The sequence below is a fragment of the Pan paniscus genome, chromosome 11 (assembly GCF_029289425.2).
Source record: "Pan paniscus chromosome 11, NHGRI_mPanPan1-v2.0_pri, whole genome shotgun sequence".
In the NCBI taxonomy this organism is placed as follows: Eukaryota; Metazoa; Chordata; class Mammalia; order Primates; family Hominidae; genus Pan; species Pan paniscus.
This window is the reverse complement of record NC_073260.2, coordinates 36,063,584-36,078,708: the sequence shown is the minus strand read 5'-3', so window position 1 is coordinate 36,078,708 and position 15,125 is coordinate 36,063,584. Positions and strand designations below refer to the sequence as shown.

General features: G+C 35.5%; 1 long non-coding RNA gene across 2 annotated transcripts in view; it reads right to left on the bottom strand.

Moving 5' to 3' along the window:
• Window positions 1–15,125, bottom strand: part of LOC129398747 (uncharacterized) — a 136,660-nt gene that overhangs the window by 114,391 nt on the left and 7,144 nt on the right. Inside the window, exon 1 of one of the 2 annotated variants that reach the window (XR_010109016.1) lies at window positions 8,754–9,045. The exons of the other annotated variant lie outside the window; for it this stretch is intronic. This is a non-coding gene — a long non-coding RNA (uncharacterized LOC129398747). Of the gene's footprint in view, window positions 1–8,753; window positions 9,046–15,125 lie in introns of those variants that run through there. 2 annotated transcript variants of the gene reach the window in all.

The window sequence follows — 15,125 nt, the reverse complement described above, 5'->3', positions numbered from 1 at the left end:
GTTTTAAAGAATAAGAATCAGGCCAGGCATGGTGGTTCACGCCTGTAATCCCAGCACTTTGGGAGGCCAAGGCGGGTGGATCACATGAGGTCAGGAGTTCGTGACCAGCCTGGCCAACATGGTGAAACTCCGTCTCTATTAAAAAAAAAACACACAAAAATTAGCCAGGTGTGGTGGCACACACCTGTAATCCCAGCTAGCTGGAAGGCTGAGGCACGGGAATCACTTAAACCCAGGAGGCGGAGGTTGCAGTGAGCCAAGATTGCACCACTGCACTCCAGCCTGTGTGCACAGAGTGAGACTCCGTTTCAAAAAAATTAAAAAAAGAGCAAGAATCAGAATCAGAAAGAACTTCAAGAGACTGAAGGCAACTCCAGACAGAGGAACCAGTAGGAGAAAAAAAAATGCAGCAACATGAGAAAGAGTCATGACTGACAAACCACAAGATTTTAACACGTCTGGAGTTCAGTGTATGTGTGAGGGAAGTATAGGAATGGAGCAGGAAGCATTTAGATGTTTTCAGACCATTTATATCCTCATATGAAAAGAACAAAATTAAACTTTTATTCTACGGGTTTTGTGGAAGGTTTTAATCCTTATAAGCAGGAGAATGTCATAATCAGATTTGATTAGGATATACTAATTTAGTAACAATGCATAGACATGTTTTGAGTAGGAATCTTTGGACGTAGACTAGAAAAGATGTCTCTGGCTGCAGTGAGCTGAGATCACAGCACTGCACTCCAGCCTGGGTGACAAAGAGGACCCTGTCCCAAAGGAAAAAAAAAAAAAAAGAATGCCTCTGAATTAAGTAGTGACATACTGAGGCCTCTCACCTCTTAAAACATATTTCAGAAGTGCTGAAGTCACTAGTAGATCTATAAATACAGTGACCATGTAATTTATTCTCCAAACTGAGATACTTTGGGGCATAAAAAGGATATTATTAATAATTACAACAGATTGACAGGCATACACTAAAACTTTTCTGGGTAGGTTAAAATACATGGTTATTTTATCTCTAATGACTTCATCTATCATTTAAGATCCAGCAGGAAATGTATCCACTTTCTGTTCATGAATAAAATATCCGTAGAGTTAAGGCACTGAAGACACAACAGAGGGGAGAGTCAAGTGAATAGCCTTTGGGTAGGTTAATTTACATGATGCTTTGGGGAAGACTCCTAAACACAGCAAAGAATCTGAAAGCAGTAGCATTGGAAGGAGTGTTTCAGCTGCTCTGATCAGATGGTTGTAGGGCCTGCACATTCTGATCCTGTGTGAGACTCCATCTCATTCTTGTTGGAACTATCTGGGGCAGAGGGAATAATACTTATTTCTTACCTGAGCAGATGTTGCATATTCAAATAAATGGATATAAGTAATTTTCATTTGCAGCCCAAGGAAATGAGGAAAAGATGTTTCCCCAGGATTTAAACTTTTAAGAAACAAACTAAATTTGATACCTCTTGGGAGCCTGGCTTCCTAAGTTCAGTTACCTATCTCTATCATTTGAATAACACATGGCCCTGTCAGGAAGGAAAAGAGAGTATTTATTAGCACCTAATCTGTCCTCTCTGGACACCTAGTTCCTAACAGCAGGGTGTCATTTGAACTTACGATCTGTGATTAAGATAGCAACAATTGAAAGGATTATCTTACTTTATAGAAGCAACACAATGTTTAGTTGAGAATAACAAATCCACATTATTTAATGGTTTAATTGTACACAACAAATAACGTTGTACACAATAAATAAAATGTATGTAATTTGCTGAAAATATTATCTTGAAAAAAATGTATATCTTTATTCACAAAGTTTATCAAATAGTTACCTTAAACAGCTAGATAGTTACATTTAGGTAGATAAGAACAGATATACGCACATACACAGACATGCATACATATAGAAATATACACAACAAATAAGCGTTTGTAGGCAACATCCGTTAATGTAATCTCTTTAGTCCTACTTTTCTTAAGGAATGGCAAAAGATATCAAAAAATATTGTTAAGAGGAATGCCTACGGCTAATTTTCTCTGTATTCCTTGATCAACTTCTGTATTCTAATAAGCAGAAGAGAATGATACAAATAATATACTCTCTTATTATCTTTTTTTATTTTTGTTTCCTTTAATTATGTCTCTTATCTTCCTAACCAGAAGTAATTTCAAAACATATGAATCATTCAACTTTGAAGATATTGTTACTGGGAAGTGCAAGAATCCTCAGTTATTTGTCTTACTTGGAGAAAGCATTCTCCCAAGGGACTGATATAGCTAAAAAGAGAATATGCTAAAAGAATAGCGAGCAGAGACAGTACATTAAAGGGACAGTACACTCTGCAAAGATGAAGCAGAGCGGGCTGCTGAATGGAGTGATCCAACAGCTTGCGGGTTCTGCATTGGGTTTTTATTACGTCAGACGTTAAAAAATTCCCGCCTCTGTCTTAGACTTCCACCTTTTTCCTTTGTTTAGTTTACCCACTCCTGTCTTAAGTCTCTGCCTTGTTCCCACCTAGCTCCCCCACCAGGCTTGTGGGACTTGCCCTTAAGACTGCTGTGCATGTGCAGGCTGGTGCTGGATTCAAATCCTTCCTTCGGCAGCGTTGCTCATTACTGCCACTCCAGGAAGATGGTATAGTGGTTAAATGTACTTATTAGGCCTGCCTATGTCTTAGGCGTTTCTTCTTTGCCCTCCTTATCAGCAAGTAGCTACATTCTGACAGGTTAATTCCAGAGTGAGTAATTACTGGGCATCTTAATAGGCATTCCTTCCTGCATAGGCCTTTCCCTCCCCTCCCCTCTGTTCATATTGAGCATGCCTGTTTCCTGCTGGTTGATGGGGTGTGAGATTCCCCAGACCTCCCATTTCTCAGGGGCTCCCCTCTCCTGCTCATGCCTGCTTCTCTGCCTACTCTAACAAATAGCACGATACCAACATGTAATATGCTGAATGGACGATCAATTCAGTTTTACAGAATTAAGTTGAATTGAAATAATAACAGCAGATTGCTTCGCCCCATGTTCTTAAAGATCGTAACGTTTTTTTTTTTTTTTTTCAATTGGGAAAGCATTGTTGCTCACATCCTTACAAAAATCCCTTCAACATGACATTTTTTCGTCTATCAGATTTCTTGTAAAAATGGAGTCATTTAATATAGGTGATCCGTTTTCTATAAATTTCTTCTTTCATCACTCTGTAAATTCATCATTAATTTCCTTTTCTTTTGAGCAAACACTTATTGAATAACCAGCTATGCGCTAGGTTAAGCAATGGAAATAAAAAGACTGACACTAAGAGGTCACAGAGGAGCAGGGGAGAAAGACCTTTTAACAATGTGTAGTATAGGTAATGGAAAACGAGTACCCTTGCACAAAATACAAAAGGTAATTATCATTATTGAGTGCCTGCTATTTGCTAGATGTTACACAAATCTCATTACAGTCAAGGAGGTGAGTACAAAGCCTTTTGGGAGTAAAAAGAAGGAAATGATTAATTCATCTAATGGAGTTAGGAAAAGCTTCAGAGAGTAACTTTTATTGGAGAAGAGTCTTGAAGAAAGGCTTGAAATTCAGCAAACAGACAATGAATAGAGGAACAACATGAAGAAAACGTACCATGTGAAGACTCTGATATCCTGTGTGAGAGTTTATAAAACAACATCTTTGATTTCGGAAATAGCATTAAGAATGTAGGTGAGAAGAGGGTCTGTATAAATTATTATTATATTGAATTATAAAACAGTATTTATGTGTTTGGATACTAGTAACGATGAGAATTCTCTCTTTATAGTATGATGTATTATAGAGATGCCTTCTTCTCCCAATTCATAAATACATTAATAGGATGTTCTACCCTATTATCTAAAACTAAAGTAATTTAAAATTAAAGACAAACACTGTTCTAATAAAAGTCTACCAAAGAATCTTGTGCAAATTATTGTATTCATGACTTATTTAAATATATACACATGTGTATATGTGTGCATTAATATACATATATGTGTTTATATGTATATATTTAAAAAGAGTAAAAAAAGTCAATAAATACAGGAACATTAGCTAAGAAATCTCCATATTATATACAGATAGAGGAATAAATAGACTTTTTTTTTTAAAGAGGCAATACTCTCTATGCTACTTTTGATGTAAAAATTATTATTAAGTATAATTTAATTTTACAGGTGGAAATAAGATGGGTGAAATAGGGGAATTCGTTCCATTTCAAATAAGGGTTTTCTTCACAATTGGGGATGTTAATTTAAAATTTTCCTTTAAACTTAAGAAATTTAACTACAAACATCTTGAGATATTGGTGTTTTTATGTGTTTTACTTTTCCTTTATTTGATCATTCATTTTTAGACAGTATTGATTGATACTTTGTTACTTCAGAAGCATAAATTAGCACTAACACCTAATCCTATCACACCTTCTGTGCTTTTTCAGTTTTATTACATTCTTAGATGTTGTTTGTATTAAAACATAAATAAATTAAGCAACCACATTCTGTCCGAGTCAGTTCAGCCTGCTTTGACAAAATACCGTAGACTGAGTGGCTTAAACGACAAACATTTGTTTCTTACAGTACCAGAGGCCAAAAATCTGATGTCAGGATGTAGGCATGTTTGAGTTCTCGATAAATAACCTTGTTTTGGTTTACAGATGGTTGTCTTCTCATTATATCTTTAAATACCAGAGAGGAGAGAGGCATCGAGCTAGTTTTCACCTGTCTCATCTTATAAGGGCACTAATTCAATTAAAGAGGGCTTCACCCTCATCATCTAATTGACACAGGATTTTCTCAGCCACTTTGTTAACCAGGGATCTCCACAGCCAGCAGTATGCCCCTACCACCTAGGCCTCCCTCAGCCCTGGGTCCGCCACTGGAGACGCCCTGCCCACTTGGTTCACCTGTGTTAAAGCTTCTTCCCCTGTTCAGCAGTCCTGAACTCTTGTCCTGGGTCCAAAAAGAATGAGGATACATGATTGGGTGCAGTGGCTCACACCTGTAATCCCAACACTTTGGGAGGCAGAGGCAGGTGTATCACAAGGTCAGGAGTTCGAGACCAGCCTGACCAACATGGTGAAACCCTGTCTCTACTAAAAATACAAAAATCAGCCAGTCATGGTGGCTTGCACCTGTAATCCCAGCTACTCAGGAGGATGAGGCAGGAGAATCGCTTCAACCTGGGAGGCGGAGGTTGCAGTGAGTTGCACTCCAGCCTTGGCAACAGAGCAAGACTCCGTCTCAAAAAAAAAAAAACAGAATGAGGATAGAGTGACGATTTGAAGGGCTAGTATGGGTGGTATTAAGCTGTGGAACAGCTCTCAGCAGAAAGGGGGCGTGGGATCCCGCACCCCCACAGTCAGGTGGTTTCTCTCCCAGTGTGGCTAGGTCCAGGGCTTTGTATGGACTCAGAATGGGGAGTGCATGCTGATTGGTTTGTTAGAATGCAAAAAAAGGTTAAAGCAAAGACAGTACTCAAAGGTGGGCACAGCACGTAGAAAGCCAATTAAGAAAGGGTAGGCATATGTAATACAGGTGAAGGATGGGGATCAATCAGAGAAAAGTACGCCAAAGGGGAAGACATGTTCTCAGTCTGCTCCATGGGTTTACCTGGAACTTGAGCCAGGCTTTACACCATCTTCACCTTGAAGGTCAGGTTTCACTGGGGCCCTACCCTTATCTGCCCAGCCATTTGTTTGTCTCCTGCTGCTATCATAATGACCTCCCAAAGGTCCACCTCCTAATACTATCACGTTGAAATTAGAATTTTGACATTAATTTGGGGGTGAATGGAAACATTCAGTCCATAATGCCTTCTATAATATAATTATAATTATTCTTTAATGGTGATTCTATAGTTAAAAGGTTTTAATGTTGACCACCAGCAAATTTTTGATGTTGCTTCTCCATTGCAAATAAATTTAAATGTTTTAATATTTATTTTTATATAAGTATTATGTACATACAACAAAATGCAAAAATTTTAAGTACACAGTTAATGAATATTTATGAAGTCAATACATCAGTATAATTACCACCTAGATAAAAAAATACAGCACCAGAGCTGTCTTTGTTTCTCTTCTAGTCAATACTATATTTCCAAAGAAACGAATGTTCCAGTTTCTATTACCAAAAACTCACTTCTCCTATACTTCTATTTTATGCTAATGGATTCATACAATATCAGGCTTATCTTCATTCAGTATTATGTCTGTAAGATAGATCAGTTTTACAGTGCACAGCAGTACATATAATTATATTTTCTGACAATTCCAGAGCTTATGTATACATTCTGTTGTTTATGGACTATTTTAACTCTAAGACACTTGTGAATGATGGTCCTACAGTCAACATTTTACACATATGTACACATTTATTTTGTGTCTATGTCTGAGAATGGAATTGCTGGATCACAGATTTCACAAGTGTTAACCATTAACAAGTTTGTTTGTTTTAAAAGGTGAGCCATTACCTATCTAAATTCCTAATAATACCATGTCAGAGTTCCAGGGGTGATGTCAGCAAGGTGATGGAATAGGAAGCCCTAGATCTCATCTTCCCATGGCAACACTGATTAAATGATACATGGAGCAACTTCCTTTGTGAGAAATCTTGAAACCTGTTGAGAGGTTCCTGTACCACTAGGCTTATGCAAAACTAGCTGTACCACGGCTCTCATGGTAAACTCATGGAAAACTCATGGCTCTCATTTGCCAGAGTCCCTCCCCCTACCACAGTGTGATGTCATCGATATCACACTTTCCACCTCCAAACTTCTCCATAGAGAGGGAAGGAGAAGACTAGAATATGTCTATGTTTAGGATTTTGTGGGACTCTCAAAGCACTGTTTTCTGTCTTGACTGAATCTAAGCATTGACAAAAAATTGTACCATATTTGGGATCACTGAGAACAAAAGCAATGGTTTAAGTTACTAAATATTTACTAACAATTGCTTCTCTCCCTGATTCAGAATGAAGTGAGTTGGAGAAAAATCCCCAACTCCTGGCTTTACCCTAGGGAGAGAAATAGTTGGAGCACGCATCAAAATGTATAGCTTTTGGGGAGGCTGCCTAAGGGACTTATTTCTGTGTTGCCTGACTTGGGCCATGTATAGGGCCTGGCATACTGTAGATGCCTGGAGGCTGCTGAGAACAAAAAGAGATCTGGGTGTCTTGATGCTACTCCAGAGGACCCAAAATACAATAGAAAGAGGCTGATAACACTTGGCAGTTTTACCCTCAAGAAGAAAAGGGAAGCATAGAATGTGTATTCAGTATTTTAGCTTTCTGAAGGGCTGACTGAAGAATGGACTTCTGTCTTGCCTGTCTCAGAGCACTATTCAGCACAGTACTGAAATCCTACCCAGAGCAATTAGGCAAGAAAAGGGAATGAAAGGCATTCAAATGGAAAGGGAAAGGAAGAAGTAGAATTATCTCTGTTTTCAGATAATATGATCTTATATACAAAAATCTTTATCAATTACAACACACACACACATTAGACTAATAAATAAACTCAGCAGTTTCAGCTTAAAATAATCAACATCCAAAAGCTAGATGAATTTCTATATACTAATAATCATCCATCTATAAGGGAAATTAGAAAACAATTCCATTTACTGTGCCATCAAAAAAAAAAGGATATACTTAGGAATGCACTTAACTAATTAAGTGAAAGATTTACACTGAAAACTAGAAAACTGCTGAAAGAAAATTTAAAAGACCCAAATAAATGACAATAAATCTCAAGTTAATGGATTGGATTACCTAATACTGTTAAAATGTCTGTACTACTCAAAGCAATCTACAGATTCAGTGCAATCCCTGTCAAAATCCCAATAGATTTTGGCAATTCAAATAAAAAAGCTTTTCAGCATTCAAAAAGAAAATACTTTTTTTGTACAGAAAATATAATTCTAAACAGAAAAAAAAACAATTTTAAAATTCCTGTGAAACCATTAAAAAACCCAAAGAGCCAAAACAAGAGGAACAAAACTGGAGGCATCACACTTTCTGACTTCAAAACATATTACAAAGCTATCAAAATCAAAGCAGTATGGTTCTGGCCTAAATACAGACATATAGAACATTGCAACAGAATAGAGAGCTCACAGATAAACCCATGCATATATATTCAACTGATCTTTGACAAGGGTTCTGAGAATACACATTAGGGAAAGGAGAGTCTGTTTTACAAATGATGCTGGGAAAACCACATGCATACGAATGTACCTGGACCCTAATCTTAGATAATACACAAAATCAACTCAAAATGGCTTGAAGATTTAAATTTAAAATCTAAAACTATAAAGCTTCTAGAAGAAAACGTAAGGGGAAAACTTCGGAACCTTGTTCTTGGCAATGATTTCCTGGATATGAAATCAAAAGCACAGGCCACAAAAGCTAAAATAGACAAATGGGAACATGTCAAACTGAAAAGCTTCTGCACAGACAAGTAAACAATCCACAGAGTATAAATGCAACCTACAGAATGGGAGAAAATATTTGCAAATCATATATCTCAGATATCTGCTAAGGAGCTATCCAAAATGTGCAGAAAACTCCTACAATTCAGTGGTAAAAAAAAAAAACACAACGGATTTTTAAAATGAGCTAAGGACTTGAATAGACATTTCTCTAACGAACACATACAGATGACCAACAGGTATATGAAAAAATGTTCAATATCACCAATCACTAGACAAGTACAATTCAAAATCACAATAAGATATCACCTCATACCTGTTTAGATGTCCATTAAAAAAAAAGAAAGCATGCAGAAAGGGAAGGAGGGAAGGAGAGGGATGAAGGAAAGAAAAAAGCAAGGGAGGAAAGAAAGAAAATCATTTTTGCCAAGATGTGGAGGAACTGGGTCTCCTGGTGGAATGTAAAATGTAAAATGTACAGCTGCTATGGAAATCAGTATGCTTCCTCAAAAAGAATTAAAAATAGAACTACCACATGATTCTGCATCCTACTTCTGGGTATTTATCCAAAATAATTAAAAATAGGATCCTGAAAAGATATTTGCACTCCTGTGTTCAGTGGAACATTATTTACAATAGCCAAGAAGTGGAGAAAACCTAATATTCATTGGTAGATGAATTTATTTTTTTAAATATGCCATACATACAAAAGAATATTATTCTATTCCTTTCTAAAAAAAGGGAAGGAAATCCTTTCATATGCTACAAAGTGGAGGAACCTTGAGAACTTATGTTAAGTGAAATAATTCATTCACAGAAGGATAAATACTGCATGATTCTACTTATATGCGGTGTCTAAAGTAGACAAATTCGTAGAAGCAGAAACTAGAATAGTGGTTTCCAGGGGATACAGGGAGGAGGAAATAGAGATGTCTGTTCAATGGGTACAGAGTTTCAGTCATACAAGATGAAAATGTTCTAGAGATTCACTCTATCAAAATCGACGTACAGTTAGCAGTACTGTACTGCACACTTAAACATTTGTTAATAGGATAGATTTCATTCTGTATGTTTTTCGCTACAATTTTAAAAAACTGTATCCACTATCCCTCATCATTGTCAATACTTAGTATTTATTTTTTTAAATTACTTTTGTTGGTGTGTACTGTTATTACTATTTTACTTTAACTTTTTGGACCATCTTGTTTATCTCATGGCTTACTGAATTTTAGCTTAGTATGGTTTTATAGCTCTATATTTTTCTGTTTTACCTCCACCCCAGACATTGTCTTTTTTTTTGTATTTCCATGCATTATAATTCATAATTATTATTATACGTAAGACATAAAATTTGAATAATAAAAATGATAACAAAATAATTTTCTAACAACCCAGCTTAAAAAACCCAGGTTAACCAATAACTTTCCATTCACAATTTCCCCTAATTCCATTCTCCTTTTGTCTTTTACATAGGTAGGTATTTTGGTAAATTTTGTGCTTATTCTTTTGTCTGTATGATTTTATTACAATCTGCAAGAAACTTCCAATATTGTATTGTTTAGTTGTTTAAGATCAGATTTACTTAAATCTATATTTTGATACATTTAGCAACTGAATATTTTTCAAGCATCCAGTGCCAAAAAACAAGGCATGGAACATTTCAATTGACATAACATGTTCTTTCGCTCTTTTGAAGTTAACCCTCTCTTCTTTCCTTCAGAATCTGGCAACTATTGATCTGATTTATGTCCCTATAGTTTTGCCTTCTACCGAATGTAGTTTATGTACAATATAGTACACAGTCTTTTGTGTCTGCTTTCTTTTACTAAGTATAATGCTTCTGACATGCTTCCATCTTGTTACATGTATTAGTAGTTTGTTCATTTTTGCTGCTGAACAGTAATGCTTGTGCATGTGAGTTGCAATTTGTTTAGTATTGTTTAGCAACTGCCAAGCTCTCCAATTTATATTTTAAGCCATTACTATTTATGTTTGAATTTAAGTACATAGACCCACGATTCCTACCGATATCCCAAAAGTTATTTCTCGCATCATTTTCATTATATATCCATGAGTTCGAAATAATTTGATTACTTCCTAGATACATTATCTCATTGGAGGTTTCACAATGGTTATTAAATTAGTCATCTATTGCTGCTTAACAAGTTATCCCGAAACCAAGTGGCTTAATACAATAACCGTTCGTAATTGTTCATGAGCCTTTGGTCAGCTGTATGGTTCTACAGAGATAGGCAAAACTGATCACAGCTGAGCTTGCTCAGGTATTTGAGCTCAGCTGCCAGACTGGCTAGTGCTGGCTGCTCTAGGAAGAGATCTTTCTTCAAACTGTAGGGGTTTGTTCATATGGTGGTGTTAGAGTTCCAAAAGTGAACAGAAAAGTACGCAAACCCACATGAGCTCTAGATTGAATTCAGAGTGGAAAATTAAACTCCACTTGTTGATGTGAAAGTCTGTAAAGTATAATCAAAAAGGAACATGTTGGATAATTGTGATTATTTTTACAGCCAACCATGGTTATTATTCTTATTCTGTCATTTCATCTGAATTTATAAATTGGAATTTTATATTCTTTCCCTTTTCAATTTATTGTGACCTTGGAATATATATCACACTGAAAAGGCAGAATGAATGTCTAGTTTCGTGTTTGTGTGCGTGTCCAGAGGGTGGGTCTGTGTGGGCGTGTGTATGTGTTTTGTGGGGGGGGGTTGTATTTTTTAAGTCAATTTCATAAACAAAGGTTTGGTGTCATAGCAATTTCCAATGCTGACAATGCTTTTGGAGTCTTCTCCCAGATTTGCAGTTATGTCTGATCCACTTCCAATGATTTGACTCAGTAGGATCTTCCCTCTTTAGGGTATATTTTATTGGTGATTTCTGAATTTCAGCATTCTTTCCTTTTCTGTACATTCCTCAGAGCCTGTTTAGATATTTTACGTGTTAATCTACAAGTGTTTGATACAGTTCATCAGGATGGATGTCAGGCTTGTCCTTTTTATGTGCTACAATGATTCACTCAGTCAAGAAATACATCCTTAGGTCATTTCTGATAGTAATTTAAATATTCTATTCAGACAACTGCATGTGAACTGTAGCATTGATTATATACATAAAATGTATGCTTTATCCCTAGATGTTGCAGACTTTAAAGATTTAGTTTTTCATTCGCTATCCTATAGGTGTCACAAATCAAACTGCTAGAATGGAAAGAAATTGTGAGACAACATAGACTTACAATGTCAGATTTTTCACTAGCCACCTACCTCAGCCTTCAGTCCCTGTGGGATATACACAGAGTGCAAACTTTGCAAATAAGGAATAAGAATATATATATATATTCTTATTCCTTATAATATATATATAATATATATTTTTTTTATATTTGCAATATAAAATATATTTATATATTTATATATAAATATATAAAATAATATTTATATATTTATATATAAATATATAAAATAATATTTATATATTATTTTATATTGCAATATTATATATTGCAATATAAAATATATATATATTTGCAAGTGGAATGTAACATGAGCAAATATGTAATTTTAATTTTCTAGAAATGTAGAGAAAATTTAATTTTTCTAAAAATGTAAGTAGAAACAGGTGAAACCCATTTTAATAACTTAATTTGCTTGACCCAAAATATATAGGATCAATAATTAATCACTATAGAAAATTATTTTTGAGATATTTTAGTCTTCTTTTTCATGTTCAGTATTTGAAATCGAATGTGTGTTTTAAACTAACAGCACTCCTCACCCTGGAGCCACATATTAGTGCTCCAATGGCCACACGTAGCCAGTAGTAATTATATCACATAACACAATGGAATCTAGAATAAGCATGCATTTTGTATTTCTACAATACCAGTCCATCTTGGGAGTGGCGTTTTAACAGATTCACTTTAAAAATAACAAGAACAACACGAAAAACCTATCATGAAAACAAAACAAATGAACATTACACTTTGTTTTCCAATAGAGCTATTGGTCTTTTTATAGAACCTGATTGTATTATATGACAACTGTGGTAACCGTGTACATAACATAGGTCCACACATTCTACTAATCTCTGAAGATTATACTCAATACTATAATTTCCAGGTTTTCCTGATCATCAAGTACACTTGCATCACTTCATAAAACCGAATTCATTATTCCAAATAATACAGCACAGAAATAGATGAACATTACTTTCCATTCAAAGGATAGGAGTTAGTTACAGACTTGGAAATATTTTTAAGCATACGTTTCTATAAAATAGTTTCATAGTATGGATCACTGAACACAACAATGAAGGAAAGGTATCACTGTATCACTGTAACATTTTAGATGCAATATGAAGTTTGAAATATTTGTTCATCTTGTCTGCTCAGTAAAATATAAGTTTCATTATGAAAGTCAAGGGCATGTCTGCTAAACACTATAAATTTTTAGCCCTCAATAGAATGCCATAAACCTGTTGATACAGTTGAGAGAAAAATGGGAATTTGAAAATATAGTTATACTTTACACAGAAGAAATAACACTGTACTGTTGCAGATTGGCTAATCATATTCTCTAATTAAATTAATAAAATAGAAATAACATATGCAGTCCTCTAACATGGGACCCTTCCCTTGACTAAATGCCTCTGTATATCATAAAGGATGAGAAACAAAGTAGAAAAAATTTCTTGATAATCATGTGTAAAAACTACTCTAGGCACATTAAGTGTATCTTTACTAATTGTCACTACAATATATAAAGAAATTATCCTTATCCAATTTATAGGTAGGGAAACATGCTTTAACTAACTCTTCCAAGGTCACTAAGCAAAAATACAGTGGATTTTCAGGAAGGATAAGTCTGATTCTGGTGCCCGAGCATTTCTATTACCACTTAATTTATTTTCTTTTATAATTAACTGACCTTACATTTCAAATAAATATTGGAAAAAAAAAGATTTGTAAAAAGTAGGCACAGTTGGTGCTTCAGAATTGAGAGTCACCAATTTGCAGGCTAATAAATCTAAGATCCCAACTGTTAGTCTCATTGGCAGTAATGGAGCAGCCACTTTAGGTACTGCATTTTTGGTTAATTAGAACACTTCTCAGGTGGTAAAATTGATAGCCTTCAGCATGGTATGCTTTAAGACCACCTGAGCCATGCTGTTATCATTCAGAAATGCACTGCTTGCCAAATACTACTGATTAATCTACATAATTAGCTTAGCACTATAATTATTGAATTGTCTTTCAGGTAGGATATAAAAGAAAAAACTAAAATACATACTTCTAAAATGTTTTGTTTTAGAGTTTCCTTTATCTTGTCAACACTTTAGGAATAACAGAATTTGCCGAGTGCCTCTACATTGAGTTAATAATACAAATATAACATTAACAACAACAACAAAAATAAAGTATCAATTACTGATGTTCCAGTCATGCCAATTAGATCTTTACATCAGTTATCTTGGTTTATTCCTTGAGCCTACTTGATGTTGTGGTAACCATTCTCATTCCAGTTTTCCAGATGAGCAGACTGAATTTAACAGTGTAATAGAACTGCCCTAAATCATACAAACTTTAAACGTTTGGCTGAGATTCCAAACCATAGTCTCACTCTTGCAGTCTTTCTTTTTTTCTTTTTTTTATTATTATTATACTTTAAGTTTTAGGGTACATGTGCACAACGTGCAGGTTTGTTACATATGTATACACGTGCCATGTTGGTGTGCTGCACCCATTAACTCGTCATTTAGCATTAGGTATATCTCCTAACGCTATCCCTCCCCACTCCCTCCACCCCACAACAGTCCCCGGAGTGTGATGTTCCCCTTCCTGTGTCCATGTGTTCTCATTGTTCAATTCCCACCTATGAGTGAGAACATGCAGTGTCTGGTTTTTTGTCCTTGCGATAGTTTGCTGAGAATGATGGTTTCCAGCTTCATCCATGTCCCTAAAAAGGACGTGAACTCATCATTTTTTATGGCTGCATAGTATTCCATGGTGTATATGTGCCACATTTTCTTAATCCAGTCTATCGTTGTTGGACATTTGAGTTGGTTCCAAGTCTTTGCTATTGTGAATAGTGCCACAATAAACATACGTGTGCATGTGTCTTTATAGCAGCATGATTTATAGTCCTTTGGTTATACACCCAGTAATAGGATGGCTGGTTCAAATGGTATTTCTATTTCTAGATCCCTGAGGAATTGCCACACTGACTTCCACAATGGTTGAACTAGTTTACAGTTCCACCAACAATGTAAAAGTGTTCCTATTTCTCCACATCCTCTCCAGCACCTGTTGTTTCCTGACTTTTTAATGATCGCCATTCTAACTGGTGTGAGATGGTATCTCATTGTGGTTTTGATTTGCATTTCTCTGATGGCCAGTGATGGTGAGCATTTTTTCATGTGTTTTTTGGCTGCATAAGTGTCTTCTTTTGAGAAGTGTCTGTTCATATCCTTTGCCCACTTGTTGATACGGTTGTTTGTTTTTTTCTTGTAAATTTGTTTGAGTTCATTGTAGATTCTGGATATCAGCCCTTTGTCAGATGAGTAGGTTGCAAAATTTTTCTCCCATTCTGTAGGTTGCCTGTTCACTCTGATAGTGGTTTCTTTTGCTGTGCAGAAGCTCTTTAGTTTAATCAGATCCCATTTGTCAATTTTG